The sequence below is a fragment of the Nematostella vectensis genome, chromosome 5 (genome assembly GCF_932526225.1).
Source record: "Nematostella vectensis chromosome 5, jaNemVect1.1, whole genome shotgun sequence".
NCBI lineage: Eukaryota > Metazoa > Cnidaria > Anthozoa > Actiniaria > Edwardsiidae > Nematostella > Nematostella vectensis.
The window spans coordinates 18,604,242-18,614,341 of NC_064038.1; the positions used below are offsets into that span (position 1 = coordinate 18,604,242).

General features: G+C 46.3%; 47 non-coding genes and 7 pseudogenes across 47 annotated transcripts; all 54 read left to right on the top strand.

Moving 5' to 3' along the window:
- The first annotated feature begins 62 nt into the window (after window positions 1–62).
- Window positions 63–181, top strand: LOC125564419. Its single transcript, XR_007309437.1, has one exon. It is a non-coding gene; the product is annotated as a 5S ribosomal RNA (ribosomal RNA).
- A 67-nt stretch (window positions 182–248) lies between these two features.
- LOC125566350 lies at window positions 249–367 on the top strand. Its single transcript, XR_007311357.1, has one exon. It is a non-coding gene; the product is annotated as a 5S ribosomal RNA (ribosomal RNA).
- A 67-nt stretch (window positions 368–434) lies between these two features.
- On the top strand, window positions 435–553 carry LOC125564322. Its single transcript, XR_007309342.1, has one exon. It is a non-coding gene; the product is annotated as a 5S ribosomal RNA (ribosomal RNA).
- Window positions 554–620: 67 nt separating this feature from the next.
- On the top strand, window positions 621–739 carry LOC125564109. The gene has a single exon (XR_007309128.1). It is a non-coding gene; the product is annotated as a 5S ribosomal RNA (ribosomal RNA).
- A 67-nt stretch (window positions 740–806) lies between these two features.
- Window positions 807–925, top strand: LOC125565040. Its single transcript, XR_007310058.1, has one exon. It is a non-coding gene; the product is annotated as a 5S ribosomal RNA (ribosomal RNA).
- A 67-nt stretch (window positions 926–992) lies between these two features.
- Window positions 993–1,111, top strand: LOC125563719. The gene has a single exon (XR_007308739.1). It is a non-coding gene; the product is annotated as a 5S ribosomal RNA (ribosomal RNA).
- A 67-nt stretch (window positions 1,112–1,178) lies between these two features.
- Window positions 1,179–1,297, top strand: LOC125563863. The gene has a single exon (XR_007308882.1). It is a non-coding gene; the product is annotated as a 5S ribosomal RNA (ribosomal RNA).
- Window positions 1,298–1,364: 67 nt separating this feature from the next.
- On the top strand, window positions 1,365–1,483 carry LOC125565549. The gene has a single exon (XR_007310561.1). It is a non-coding gene; the product is annotated as a 5S ribosomal RNA (ribosomal RNA).
- Window positions 1,484–1,550: 67 nt separating this feature from the next.
- Window positions 1,551–1,669, top strand: LOC125566779 (annotated as a pseudogene).
- A 67-nt stretch (window positions 1,670–1,736) lies between these two features.
- On the top strand, window positions 1,737–1,855 carry LOC125563585. The gene has a single exon (XR_007308604.1). It is a non-coding gene; the product is annotated as a 5S ribosomal RNA (ribosomal RNA).
- Window positions 1,856–1,922: 67 nt separating this feature from the next.
- Window positions 1,923–2,041, top strand: LOC125565550. The gene has a single exon (XR_007310562.1). It is a non-coding gene; the product is annotated as a 5S ribosomal RNA (ribosomal RNA).
- A 67-nt stretch (window positions 2,042–2,108) lies between these two features.
- Window positions 2,109–2,227, top strand: LOC125566952 (annotated as a pseudogene).
- A 67-nt stretch (window positions 2,228–2,294) lies between these two features.
- On the top strand, window positions 2,295–2,413 carry LOC125564817. Its single transcript, XR_007309835.1, has one exon. It is a non-coding gene; the product is annotated as a 5S ribosomal RNA (ribosomal RNA).
- A 67-nt stretch (window positions 2,414–2,480) lies between these two features.
- Window positions 2,481–2,599, top strand: LOC125565826. Its single transcript, XR_007310835.1, has one exon. It is a non-coding gene; the product is annotated as a 5S ribosomal RNA (ribosomal RNA).
- A 67-nt stretch (window positions 2,600–2,666) lies between these two features.
- On the top strand, window positions 2,667–2,785 carry LOC125563666. Its single transcript, XR_007308686.1, has one exon. It is a non-coding gene; the product is annotated as a 5S ribosomal RNA (ribosomal RNA).
- Window positions 2,786–2,852: 67 nt separating this feature from the next.
- LOC125563864 lies at window positions 2,853–2,971 on the top strand. The gene has a single exon (XR_007308883.1). It is a non-coding gene; the product is annotated as a 5S ribosomal RNA (ribosomal RNA).
- A 67-nt stretch (window positions 2,972–3,038) lies between these two features.
- LOC125566004 lies at window positions 3,039–3,157 on the top strand. The gene has a single exon (XR_007311012.1). It is a non-coding gene; the product is annotated as a 5S ribosomal RNA (ribosomal RNA).
- A 67-nt stretch (window positions 3,158–3,224) lies between these two features.
- LOC125566780 lies at window positions 3,225–3,343 on the top strand (annotated as a pseudogene).
- Window positions 3,344–3,410: 67 nt separating this feature from the next.
- Window positions 3,411–3,529, top strand: LOC125563586. The gene has a single exon (XR_007308605.1). It is a non-coding gene; the product is annotated as a 5S ribosomal RNA (ribosomal RNA).
- A 67-nt stretch (window positions 3,530–3,596) lies between these two features.
- On the top strand, window positions 3,597–3,715 carry LOC125566244. Its single transcript, XR_007311251.1, has one exon. It is a non-coding gene; the product is annotated as a 5S ribosomal RNA (ribosomal RNA).
- Window positions 3,716–3,782: 67 nt separating this feature from the next.
- Window positions 3,783–3,901, top strand: LOC125563399. The gene has a single exon (XR_007308417.1). It is a non-coding gene; the product is annotated as a 5S ribosomal RNA (ribosomal RNA).
- Window positions 3,902–3,968: 67 nt separating this feature from the next.
- On the top strand, window positions 3,969–4,087 carry LOC125564774. Its single transcript, XR_007309793.1, has one exon. It is a non-coding gene; the product is annotated as a 5S ribosomal RNA (ribosomal RNA).
- A 67-nt stretch (window positions 4,088–4,154) lies between these two features.
- On the top strand, window positions 4,155–4,273 carry LOC125566398. The gene has a single exon (XR_007311405.1). It is a non-coding gene; the product is annotated as a 5S ribosomal RNA (ribosomal RNA).
- Window positions 4,274–4,340: 67 nt separating this feature from the next.
- On the top strand, window positions 4,341–4,459 carry LOC125566734 (annotated as a pseudogene).
- A 67-nt stretch (window positions 4,460–4,526) lies between these two features.
- On the top strand, window positions 4,527–4,645 carry LOC125567091 (annotated as a pseudogene).
- Window positions 4,646–4,712: 67 nt separating this feature from the next.
- LOC125563513 lies at window positions 4,713–4,831 on the top strand. The gene has a single exon (XR_007308532.1). It is a non-coding gene; the product is annotated as a 5S ribosomal RNA (ribosomal RNA).
- A 67-nt stretch (window positions 4,832–4,898) lies between these two features.
- Window positions 4,899–5,017, top strand: LOC125564230. The gene has a single exon (XR_007309250.1). It is a non-coding gene; the product is annotated as a 5S ribosomal RNA (ribosomal RNA).
- Window positions 5,018–5,084: 67 nt separating this feature from the next.
- LOC125565551 lies at window positions 5,085–5,203 on the top strand. Its single transcript, XR_007310563.1, has one exon. It is a non-coding gene; the product is annotated as a 5S ribosomal RNA (ribosomal RNA).
- A 67-nt stretch (window positions 5,204–5,270) lies between these two features.
- On the top strand, window positions 5,271–5,389 carry LOC125563400. The gene has a single exon (XR_007308418.1). It is a non-coding gene; the product is annotated as a 5S ribosomal RNA (ribosomal RNA).
- A 67-nt stretch (window positions 5,390–5,456) lies between these two features.
- Window positions 5,457–5,575, top strand: LOC125564888. Its single transcript, XR_007309906.1, has one exon. It is a non-coding gene; the product is annotated as a 5S ribosomal RNA (ribosomal RNA).
- Window positions 5,576–5,642: 67 nt separating this feature from the next.
- LOC125566351 lies at window positions 5,643–5,761 on the top strand. The gene has a single exon (XR_007311358.1). It is a non-coding gene; the product is annotated as a 5S ribosomal RNA (ribosomal RNA).
- A 67-nt stretch (window positions 5,762–5,828) lies between these two features.
- On the top strand, window positions 5,829–5,947 carry LOC125565892. Its single transcript, XR_007310901.1, has one exon. It is a non-coding gene; the product is annotated as a 5S ribosomal RNA (ribosomal RNA).
- A 67-nt stretch (window positions 5,948–6,014) lies between these two features.
- On the top strand, window positions 6,015–6,133 carry LOC125564110. The gene has a single exon (XR_007309129.1). It is a non-coding gene; the product is annotated as a 5S ribosomal RNA (ribosomal RNA).
- A 67-nt stretch (window positions 6,134–6,200) lies between these two features.
- On the top strand, window positions 6,201–6,319 carry LOC125565013. The gene has a single exon (XR_007310031.1). It is a non-coding gene; the product is annotated as a 5S ribosomal RNA (ribosomal RNA).
- A 67-nt stretch (window positions 6,320–6,386) lies between these two features.
- LOC125565753 lies at window positions 6,387–6,505 on the top strand. The gene has a single exon (XR_007310764.1). It is a non-coding gene; the product is annotated as a 5S ribosomal RNA (ribosomal RNA).
- Window positions 6,506–6,572: 67 nt separating this feature from the next.
- LOC125563990 lies at window positions 6,573–6,691 on the top strand. Its single transcript, XR_007309009.1, has one exon. It is a non-coding gene; the product is annotated as a 5S ribosomal RNA (ribosomal RNA).
- Window positions 6,692–6,758: 67 nt separating this feature from the next.
- On the top strand, window positions 6,759–6,877 carry LOC125564279. The gene has a single exon (XR_007309299.1). It is a non-coding gene; the product is annotated as a 5S ribosomal RNA (ribosomal RNA).
- A 67-nt stretch (window positions 6,878–6,944) lies between these two features.
- On the top strand, window positions 6,945–7,063 carry LOC125565957. The gene has a single exon (XR_007310965.1). It is a non-coding gene; the product is annotated as a 5S ribosomal RNA (ribosomal RNA).
- Window positions 7,064–7,130: 67 nt separating this feature from the next.
- LOC125566953 lies at window positions 7,131–7,249 on the top strand (annotated as a pseudogene).
- A 67-nt stretch (window positions 7,250–7,316) lies between these two features.
- Window positions 7,317–7,435, top strand: LOC125565458. The gene has a single exon (XR_007310472.1). It is a non-coding gene; the product is annotated as a 5S ribosomal RNA (ribosomal RNA).
- Window positions 7,436–7,502: 67 nt separating this feature from the next.
- LOC125565776 lies at window positions 7,503–7,621 on the top strand. The gene has a single exon (XR_007310787.1). It is a non-coding gene; the product is annotated as a 5S ribosomal RNA (ribosomal RNA).
- A 67-nt stretch (window positions 7,622–7,688) lies between these two features.
- LOC125564693 lies at window positions 7,689–7,807 on the top strand. Its single transcript, XR_007309712.1, has one exon. It is a non-coding gene; the product is annotated as a 5S ribosomal RNA (ribosomal RNA).
- Window positions 7,808–7,874: 67 nt separating this feature from the next.
- On the top strand, window positions 7,875–7,993 carry LOC125565552. Its single transcript, XR_007310564.1, has one exon. It is a non-coding gene; the product is annotated as a 5S ribosomal RNA (ribosomal RNA).
- Window positions 7,994–8,060: 67 nt separating this feature from the next.
- On the top strand, window positions 8,061–8,179 carry LOC125563402. Its single transcript, XR_007308420.1, has one exon. It is a non-coding gene; the product is annotated as a 5S ribosomal RNA (ribosomal RNA).
- Window positions 8,180–8,246: 67 nt separating this feature from the next.
- On the top strand, window positions 8,247–8,365 carry LOC125563738. Its single transcript, XR_007308758.1, has one exon. It is a non-coding gene; the product is annotated as a 5S ribosomal RNA (ribosomal RNA).
- A 67-nt stretch (window positions 8,366–8,432) lies between these two features.
- LOC125563943 lies at window positions 8,433–8,551 on the top strand. The gene has a single exon (XR_007308962.1). It is a non-coding gene; the product is annotated as a 5S ribosomal RNA (ribosomal RNA).
- Window positions 8,552–8,618: 67 nt separating this feature from the next.
- LOC125565769 lies at window positions 8,619–8,737 on the top strand. Its single transcript, XR_007310780.1, has one exon. It is a non-coding gene; the product is annotated as a 5S ribosomal RNA (ribosomal RNA).
- Window positions 8,738–8,804: 67 nt separating this feature from the next.
- Window positions 8,805–8,923, top strand: LOC125565553. The gene has a single exon (XR_007310565.1). It is a non-coding gene; the product is annotated as a 5S ribosomal RNA (ribosomal RNA).
- A 67-nt stretch (window positions 8,924–8,990) lies between these two features.
- LOC125563737 lies at window positions 8,991–9,109 on the top strand. The gene has a single exon (XR_007308757.1). It is a non-coding gene; the product is annotated as a 5S ribosomal RNA (ribosomal RNA).
- A 67-nt stretch (window positions 9,110–9,176) lies between these two features.
- On the top strand, window positions 9,177–9,295 carry LOC125565790. The gene has a single exon (XR_007310801.1). It is a non-coding gene; the product is annotated as a 5S ribosomal RNA (ribosomal RNA).
- A 67-nt stretch (window positions 9,296–9,362) lies between these two features.
- Window positions 9,363–9,481, top strand: LOC125566580 (annotated as a pseudogene).
- A 67-nt stretch (window positions 9,482–9,548) lies between these two features.
- LOC125564659 lies at window positions 9,549–9,667 on the top strand. The gene has a single exon (XR_007309678.1). It is a non-coding gene; the product is annotated as a 5S ribosomal RNA (ribosomal RNA).
- Window positions 9,668–9,734: 67 nt separating this feature from the next.
- On the top strand, window positions 9,735–9,853 carry LOC125565673. The gene has a single exon (XR_007310684.1). It is a non-coding gene; the product is annotated as a 5S ribosomal RNA (ribosomal RNA).
- A 67-nt stretch (window positions 9,854–9,920) lies between these two features.
- LOC125563522 lies at window positions 9,921–10,039 on the top strand. Its single transcript, XR_007308541.1, has one exon. It is a non-coding gene; the product is annotated as a 5S ribosomal RNA (ribosomal RNA).
- Window positions 10,040–10,100: the final 61 nt, after the last annotated feature.

A 10,100-nucleotide genomic window follows, 5' to 3' on the forward strand; every position in this document is an offset into this window, starting at 1 on the left:
TTTTTGTTATCGTGGTACTCACAGGACTGTTATATAATAGATAGATCTTAAACAGTTCTGTCGTCTACGGCCATACCACTGAGAAAGCACCGGTTCTCGTCCGATCACCGAAGTTAAGCTCAGTAGGGCGCGGTAAGTACTTGGATGGGTGACCGCTTCGGAATACCGTGTGCTGTAGGCATTTCCTTTTTGTTACCGAAGTACTCACAGGAGTGTTATATAAAATCTATTTCTTACACAGTTCTGTCGTCTACGGCCATACCACTGAGAAAGCACCGGTTCTCGTCCGATTACCGTAGTTAAGCTCATTAGGGCACGGTTAGTACTTGGACGGGTGACCGCCTGGAAATACCGTGTGCTGTAGGCATTTCCTTTTTGTTAACGAAGTACTCACAGGACTGTTATATAAAATCTATTTCTTACACAGTTCTGTCGTCTACGGCCATACCACTGAGAAAGCACCGGTTCTCGTCCGATCACCGTAGTTAAGCTCAGTAGGGCACGGTTAGTACTTGGATGGGTGACCGCTTCGGAATACCGTGTGCTGTAGGCATTTCCTTTTTGTTACCGAAGTACTCACAGGACTGTTATATCAAATCTATTTCTTACACAGTTCTGTCGTCTACGGCCATACCACTGAGAAAGCACCGGTTCTCGTCCGATCACCGTAGTTAAGCTCAGTAGGGCACGGTTAGTACTTGGACGGGTGACCGCCTGGGAATACCGTGTGCTGTAGGCATTTCCTTTTTGTTATCGTGGTACTCACAGGACTGTTATATAATAGATAGATCTTAAACAGTTCTATCGTCTACGGCCATACCACTGAGAAAGCACCGGTTCTCGTCCGATCACCAAAGTTAAGCTCAGTAGGGCGCGGTTAGTACTTGGATGGGTGACCACCTGGTAATACCGTGTGCTGTAGGCATTTACTTTTTGTTTTCGAAGTACTAACAGGACTGTTATATAATAGATAGATCTTACACAGTTCTATCGTCTACGGCCATACCACTGAGAAAGCACCGGTTCTCGTCCGATCACCGTAGTTAAGCTCAGTAGGGCACGGTTAGTACTTGGATGGGTAACCGCCTGGGAATACCGTGTGCTGTAGGCATTTCCTTTTTGTTATCGAGGTACTCACAGGACTGTTATATAATACATAGATCTTAAACAGTTCTGTCGTCTACGACCATACCACTGAGAAAGCACCGGTTCTCGTCCGATCACCGAAGTTAAGCTCAGTAGGGCGCGGTTAGTACTTGGATGGGTGACCGCCTGGGAATACCGTGTGCTGTAGGCATTTCCTTTTTGTCATCGAAGTACTCACAGGACTGTAATATAATAGATAGATCTTACACAGTTCTATCGTCTACGGCCATACCACTTAGAAAGCACCGGTTCTCGTCCGATCACCGAAGTTAAGCTCAGTAGGGCGCGGTAAGTACTTGGATGGGTGACCGCTTCGGAATACCGTGTGCTGTAGGCATTTCCTTTTTGTTATCGAGGTACTGACAGGACTGTTATATAATAGATAGATGTTACACAGTTCTATCGTTTACGGCCATACCACTGAGAAAGCACCAGTTCTCGTCCGATCACAGAACTTAAAGTCAGTAGGGCACGGTTAGTACTTGGACGGGTTACCGCCTGGGAATACCGTGTGCTGTAGGCATTTCCTTTTTGTTATCGAGGTACTCACAGGACTGTTATATAATAGATAGATCTTAAACAGTTCTATCGTCTACGGCCATACCACTGAGAAAGCACCGGTTCTCGTCCGATCACCGAAGTAAAGCTCAGTAGGGCGCGGTTAGTACTTGGATGGGTGACCGCCTGGGAATACCGTGTGCTGTAGGCATTTCCTTTTTGTCATCGAAGTACTCACAGGACTGTTATATAATAGATAGATCTTACACAGTTCTATCGTCTACGGCCATACCACTTAGAAAGCACCGGTTCTCGTCCGATCACCGAAGTTAAGCTCAGTAGGGCGCGGTAAGTACTTGGATGGGTGACCGCTTCGGAATACCGTGTGCTGTAGGCATTTCCTTTTTGTTATCGAGGTACTGACAGGACTGTTATATAATAGATAGATGTTACACAGTTCTATCGTTTACGGCCATACCACTGAGAAAGCACCAGTTCTCGTCCGATCACAGAACTTAAAGTCAGTATGGCACGGTTAGTACTTGGACGGGTGACCGCCTGGGAATACCGTGTGCTGTAGGCATTTCCTTTTTGTTATCGAGGTACTCACAGGACTCTTATATAATAGATAGATCTTAAACAGTTCTATCGTCTACGGCCATACCACTGAGAAAGCACCGGTTCTCGTCCGATCACCGAAGTTAAGCTCATTAGGGCGCGGTTAGTACTTGGATGGGTGACCGCCTAGGAATACCGTGTGCTGTAGGCATTTCCTTTTTGTCATCGAAGTACTCACAGGACTGTTATATAATATATATTTCTTACACAGTTCTATCGTCTACGGCCATACCACTTAGAAAGCACCGGTTCTCGTCCGATCACCGAAGTTAAGCTCAGTAGGGCGCGGTAAGTACTTGGATGGGTGACCGCTTCGGAATACCGTGTGCTGTAGCCATTTCCTTTTTGTTACCAAAGTACTAAATGGACTGTTATATAAAATCTATTTCTTACACAGTTCTGTCGTTTACGGCCATACCACTGAGAAAGCACCGGTTCTCGTCCGATCACCGTAGTTAAGCTCAGTAGGGCACGGTTAGTACTTGGATGGGTGACCGCCTGGGAATACCGTGTGCTGTAGGCATTTCCTTTTTGTTATCGAGGTACTCACAGGACTGTTATATAATACATAGATCTTAAACAGTTCTGTCGTCTACGACCATACCACTGAGAAAGCACCGGTTCTCGTCCGATCACCGAAGTTAAGCTCAGTAGGGCGCGGTTAGTACTTGGATGGGTGACCGCCTGGGAATACCGTGTGCTGTAGGCATTTCCTTTTTGTCATCGAAGTACTCACAGGACTGTAATATAATAGATAGATCTTACACAGTTCTATCGTCTACGGCCATACCACTTAGAAAGCACCGGTTCTCGTCCGATCACCGAAGTTAATCTCAGTAGGGCGCGGTAAGTACTTGGATGGGTGACCGCTTCGGAATACCGTGTGCTGTAGGCATTTCCTTTTTGTTATCGAGGTACTGACAGGACTGTTATATAATAGATAGATGTTACACAGTTCTATCGTTTACGGCCATACCACTGAGAAAGCACCAGTTCTCGTCCGATCACAGAACTTAAAGTCAGTAGGGCACGGTTAGTACTTGGACGGGTTACCGCCTGGGAATACCGTGTGCTGTAGGCATTTCCTTTTTGTTATCGAGGTACTCACAGGACTGTTATATAATAGATAGATCTTAAACAGTTCTATCGTCTACGGCCATACCACTGAGAAAGCACCGGTTCTCGTCCGATCACCGAAGTAAAGCTCAGTAGGGCGCGGTTAGTACTTGGATGGGTGACCGCCTGGGAATACCGTGTGCTGTAGGCATTTCCTTTTTGTCATCGAAGTACTCACAGGACTGTTATATAATAGATAGATCTTACACAGTTCTATCGTCTACGGCCATACCACTTAGAAAGCACCGGTTCTCGTCCGATCACCGAATTTAAGCTCAGTAGGGCGCGGTAAGTACTTGGATGGGTGACCGCTTCGGAATACCGTGTGCTGTAGGCATTTCCTTTTTCTTACCAAAGTACTCACAGGACTGTTATATAAAATCTATTTCTTACACAGTTCTGTCGTCTACGGCCATACCACTGAGAAAGCACCGGTTCTCGTCCGATCACCGTAGTTAAGCTCAGTAGGGCACGGTTAGTACTTGGATGGGTGACCGCCTGGGAATACCGTGTGCTGTAGGCATTTCCTTTTTGTTATCGTGGTACTCACAGGACTGTTATATAATAGATAGATCTTAAACAGTTCTGTCGTTTACGGCCATACCACTGAGAAAGCACCGGTTCTCGTCCGATCACCGAAGTTAAGCTCAGTAGGGCGCGGTAAGTACTTGGATGGGTGACCGCTTCGGAATACCGTGTGCTGTAGGCATTTCCTTTTTGTAACCGAAGTACTCACAGGAGTGTTATATAAAATCTATTTCTTACACAGTTCTGTCGTCTACGGCCATACCACTGAGAAAACACCGGTTCTCGTCCGATTACCGTAGTTAAGCTCATTAGGGCACGGTTAGTACTTGGACGGGTGACCGCCTGGAAATACCGTGTGCTGTAGGCATTTCCTTTTTGTTAACGAAGTACTCACAGGACTGTTATATAAAATCTATTTCTTACACAGTTCTGTCGTCTACGGCCATACCACTGAGAAAGCACCGGTTCTCGTCCGATCACCGAATTTAAGCTCAGTAGGAAGCGGTAAGTACTTGGATGGGTGACCGCTTCGGAATACCGTGTGCTGTTGGCATTTCCTTTTTGTTATCGAGGTACTGACAGTACTGTTATATAATAGATAGATGTTACACAGTTCTATCGTTTACGGCCATACCACTGAGAAAGCACCAGTTCTCGTCCGATCACAGAACTTAAAGTCAGTAGGGCACGGTTAGTACTTGGACTTGTGACCGCCTGGGAATACCGTGTGCTGTAGGCATTTCCTTTTTGTTATCGAGGTACTCACAGGACTGTTATATAATAGATAGATCTTAAACTGTTCTAACGTCTACGGCCATACCACTGAGAAAGCACCGGTTCTCGTCCGATCACCGAAGTTAAGCTCAGTAGGGCTCGGTTAGTACTTGGATGGGTGACCGCCTGGGAATACCGTGTGCTGTAGGCATTTCCTTTTTGTCATCGAAGTACTCACGGGACTGTTATATAATATATATTTCTTACACAGTTCTGTCGTCTACGGCCATACCACTGAGAAAGCACCTGTTCTCGTCCGATCACCGAAGTTAAGCTCAGTAGGGCGCGGTTAGTACTTGGATGGGTGACCGCCTGGGAATACCGTGTGCTGTAGGCATTTCCTTTTTGTCATCGAAGTACTCACAGGACTGTTATATAATAGATAGATCTTACACAGTTCTATCGTCTACGGCCATACCACTTAGAAAGCACCGGTTCTCGTCCGATCACCGAAGTTAAGCTCAGTAGGGCGCGGTAAGTACTTGGATGGGTGACCGCTTCGGAATACCGTGTGCTGTAGGCATTTCCTTTTTCTTACCAAAGTACTCACAGGACTGTTATATAAAATCTATTTCTTACACAGTTCTGTCGTCTACGGCCATACCACTGAGAAAGCACCGGTTCTCGTCCGATCACCGTAGTTAAGCTCAGTAGGGCACGGTTAGTACTTGGATGGGTGACCGCCTGGGAATACCGTGTGCTGTAGGCATTTCCTTTTTGTTATCGTGGTACTCACAGGACTGTTATATAATAGATAGATCTTAAACAGTTCTGTCGTCTACGGCAATACCACTGAGAAAGCACCGGTTCTCGTCCGATCACCGAAGTTAAGCTCAGTAGGGCGCGGTAAGTACTTGGATGGGTGACCGCTTCGGAATACCGTGTGCTGTAGGCATTTCCTTTTTGTTACCGAAGTACTCACAGGAGTGTTATATAAAATCTATTTCTTACACAGTTCTGTCGTCTACGGCCATACCACTGAGAAAGCACCGGTTCTCGTCCGATTACCGTAGTTAAGCTCATTAGGGCACGGTTAGTACTTGGACGGGTGACCGCCTGGAAATACCGTGTGCTGTAGGCATTTCCTTTTTGTTAACGAAGTACTCACAGGACTGTTATATAAAATCTATTTCTTACACAGTTCTGTCGTCTACGGCCATACCACTGAGAAAGCACCGGTTCTCGTCCGATCACCGTAGTTAAGCTCAGTAGGGCACGGTTAGTACTTGGATGCGTGACCGCTTCGGAATACCGTGTGCTGTAGGCATTTCCTTTTTGTTACCGAAGTACTCACAGGACTGTTATATCAAATCTATTTCTTACACAGTTCTGTCGTCTACGGCCATACCACTGAGAAAGCACCGGTTCTCGTCCGATCACCGTAGTTAAGCTCAGTAGGGCACGGTTAGTACTTGGACGGGTGACCGCCTGGGAATACCGTGTGCTGTAGGCATTTCCTTTTTGTTATCGAGGTACTCACAGGACTGTTATATAATAGATAGATCTTAAACAGTTCTATCGTCTACGGCCATACCACTGAGAAAGCACCGGTTCTCGTCCGATCACCAAAGTTAAGCTCAGTAGGGCGCGGTTAGTACTTGGATGGGTGACCACCTGGGAATACCGTGTGCTTTAGGCATTTACTTTTTGTTTTCGAAGTACTAACAGGACTGTTATATAATAGATAGATCTTACACAGTTCTATCGTCTACGGCCATACCACTGAGAAAGCACCGATTCTCGTCCAATCACCGAAGTTAAGCTCAGTAGGGCGCGGTTAGTACTTGGATGGGTGACCGCCTGGGAATACCGTGTGCTGTAGGCATTTCCTTTTTGTCATCGAAGTACTCACAGGACTGTTATATAATATATATTTCTTACACAGTTCTGTCGTCTACGGCCATACCACTGAGAAAGCACCGGCTCTCGTCCGATCACCGAAGTTAAGCTCAGTAGGGCACGGTTAGTACTTGGATGGGTGACCGCCTGGGAATACCGTGTGCTGTAGGCATTTCCTTTTTGTCATCGAGGTACTCACAGGACTGTTATATAATAGATAGATCTTAAACAGTTCTATCGTCTACGGCCATACCACTGAGAAAGCACCGGTTCTCGTCCGATCACCGAATTTAAGCTCAGTAGGGCGCGGTTAGTACTTGGATGGGTGACCGCCTGGGAATACCGTGTGCTGTAGGCATTTCCTTTTTGTCATCGAAGTACTCACAGGACTGTTATATAATAGATAGATCTTACACAGTTCTATCATCTACGGCCATACCACTTAGAAAGCACCGGTTCTCGTCCGATCACCGAAGTTAAGCTCAGTAGGGCGCGGTAAGTACTTGGATGGGTGACCGCTTCGGAATACCGTGTGCTGTAGGCATTTCCTTTTTGTTATCGAGGTACTGACAGGACTGTTATATAATAGATAGATGTTACACAGTTCTATCGTTTACGGCCATACCACTGAGAAAGCACCAGTTCTCGTCCGATCACAGAACTTAAAGTCAGTATGGCACGGTTAGTACTTGGACGGGTGACCGCCTGGGAATACCGTGTGCTGTAGGCATTTCCTTTTTGTTATCGAGGTACTCACAGGACTGTTATATAATAGATAGATCTTAAACAGTTCTATCGTCTACGGCCATACCACTGAGAAAGCACCGGTTCTCATCCGATCACCGAAGTTAAGCTCAGTAGGGCGCGGTTAGTACTTGGATGGGTGACCGCCTGGGAATACCGTGTGCTGTAGGCATTTACTTTTTGTTTTCGAAGTACTAACAGGACTGTTATATAATAGATAGATCTTACACAGTTCTATCGTCTACGGCCATACCACTGAGAAAGCACCGGTTCTCGTCCGATCACCGAAGTTAAGCTCAGTAGGGCGCGGTTAGTACTTGGATGGGTGACCGCCTGGGAATACCGTGTGCTGTAGGCATTTCCTTTTTGTCATCGAAGTACTCACAGGACTGTTATATAATATATATTTCTTACACAGTTCTGTCGTCTACGGCCATACCACTGAGAAAGCACCGGTTCTCGTCCGATCACCGAAGTTAAGCTCAGTAGGGCGCGGTTAGTACTTGGATGGGTGACCGCCTGGGAATACCGTCTGCTGTAGGCATTTCATTTTTGTTATCGAAGTACTCACAGGACTGTTATATAATAGATAGATCTTACACAGTTCTATCGTCTACGGCCATACCACTTAGAAAGCACCGGTTCTCGTCCGATCACCGAAGTTAAGCTCAGTAGGGCGCGGTAAGTACTTGGATGGGTGACCGCTTCGGAATACCGTGTGCTGTAGGCATTTCCTTTTTGTTACCAAAGTACTCACAGGACTGTTATATAAAATCTATTTCTTACACAATTCTGTCGTCTACGGCCATACCACTGAGAAAGCACCGGTTCTCGTCCGATCACCGTAGTTAAGCTCAGTAGGGCACGGTTAGTACTTGGATGGGTGACCGCCTGGGAATACCGTGTGCTGTAGGCATTTCCTTTTTGTTATCGAGGTACTCACAGGACTGTTATATAATAGATAGATCTTAAACAGTTCTATCGTCTACGGCCATACCACTGAGAAAGCACCGGTTCTCGTCCGATCACCGAAGTTAAGCTCAGTAGGGCGCGGTTAGTACTTGGATGGGTGACCGCCTAAGAATACCGTGTGCTGTAGGCATTTACTTTTTGTTTCCGAAGTACTAACAGGACTGTTATATAATAGATAGATCTTACACAGTTCTATCGTCTACGGCCATACCACTGAAAAAGCACCGGTTCTCGTCCGATCACCGAAGTTAAGCTCAGTAGGGCGCGGTTAGTACTTGGATGGGTGACCGCCTGGGAATACCGTGTGCTGTAGGCATTTCCTTTTTGTCATCGAAGTACTCACAGGACTGTTATATAATATATATTTCTTACACAGTTCTGTCGTCTACGGCCATACCACTGAGAAAGCACCGGTTCTCGTCCGATCACCGAATTTAAGCTCAGTAGGGCGCGGTAAGTACTTGGATGGGTGACCGCTTCGGAATACCGTGTGCTGTAGGCATTTCCTTTTTGTCATCGAAGTACTCACAGGACTGTTATATAATAGATAGATCTTACACAGTTCTATCGTCTACGGCCATACCACTTAGAAAGCACCGGTTCTCGTCCGATCACCGAAGTTAAGCTCAGTAGGGCGCGGTAAGTACTTGGATGGGTGACCGCTTCGGAATACCGTGTGCTGTAGGCATTTCCTTTTTGTTACCAAAGTACTCACAGGACTGTTATATAAAATCTATTTCTTACACAGTTCTGTCGTCTACGGCCATACCACTGAGAAAGCACCGGTTCTCGTCCGATCACCGTAGTTAAGCTCAGTAGGGCACGGTTAGTACTTGGATGGGTTACCGCCTGGGAATACCGTGTGCTGTAGGCATTTCCTTTTTGTTATCGTGGTACTCACAGGACTGTTATATAATAGATAGATCTTAAACAGTTCTGTCGTCTACGGCCATACCACTGAGAAAGCACCGATTCTCGTCCGATCACCGAAGTTAAGCTCAGTAGGGCGCGGTAAGTACTTGGATGGGTGACCGCTTCGGAATACCGTGTGCTGTAGGCATTTACTTTTTGTCATCGAAGTACTCACAGGAGTGTTATATAAAATCTATTTCTTACACAGTTCTGTCGTCTACGGCCATACCACTGAGAAAGCACCGGTTCTCGTCCGATTACCGTAGTTAAGCTCATTAGGGCACGGTTAGTACTTGGACGGGTGACCGCCTGGAAATACCGTGTGCTGTAAGCATTTCCTTTTTGTTAACGAAGTACTCACAGGACTGTTATATAAAATCTATTTCTTACACAGTTCTGTCGTCTACGGCCATACCACTGAGAAAGCACCGGTTCTCGTCCGATCACCGTAGTTAAGCTCAGAAGGGCACGGTTAGTACTAGGATGGGTGACCGCTTCGGAATACCGTGTGCTGTAGGCATTTCCTTTTTGTTACCGAAGTACTCACAGGACTGTTATATCAAATCTATTTCTTACACAGTTCTGTCGTCTACGGCCATACCACTGAGAAAGCACCGGTTCTCGTCCGATCACGGTAGTTAAGCTCAGTAGGGCACGGTTAGTACTTGGACGGGTGACCGCCTGGGAATACCGTGTGCTGTAGGCATTTCCATTTTGTTATCGAGGTACTCACAGGACTGTTATATAATAGATAGATCTTAAACAGTTCTATCGTCTACGGCCATACCACTGAGAAAGCACCGGTTCTCGTCCGATCACCAAAGTTAAGCTCAGTAGGGCACGGTTAGTACTTGGATGGGTGACCACCTGGGAATACCGTGTGCTGTAGGCATTTACTTTTTGTTTTCGAAGTACTAACAGGACTGTTATATAATAGATAGATCTTACACAGT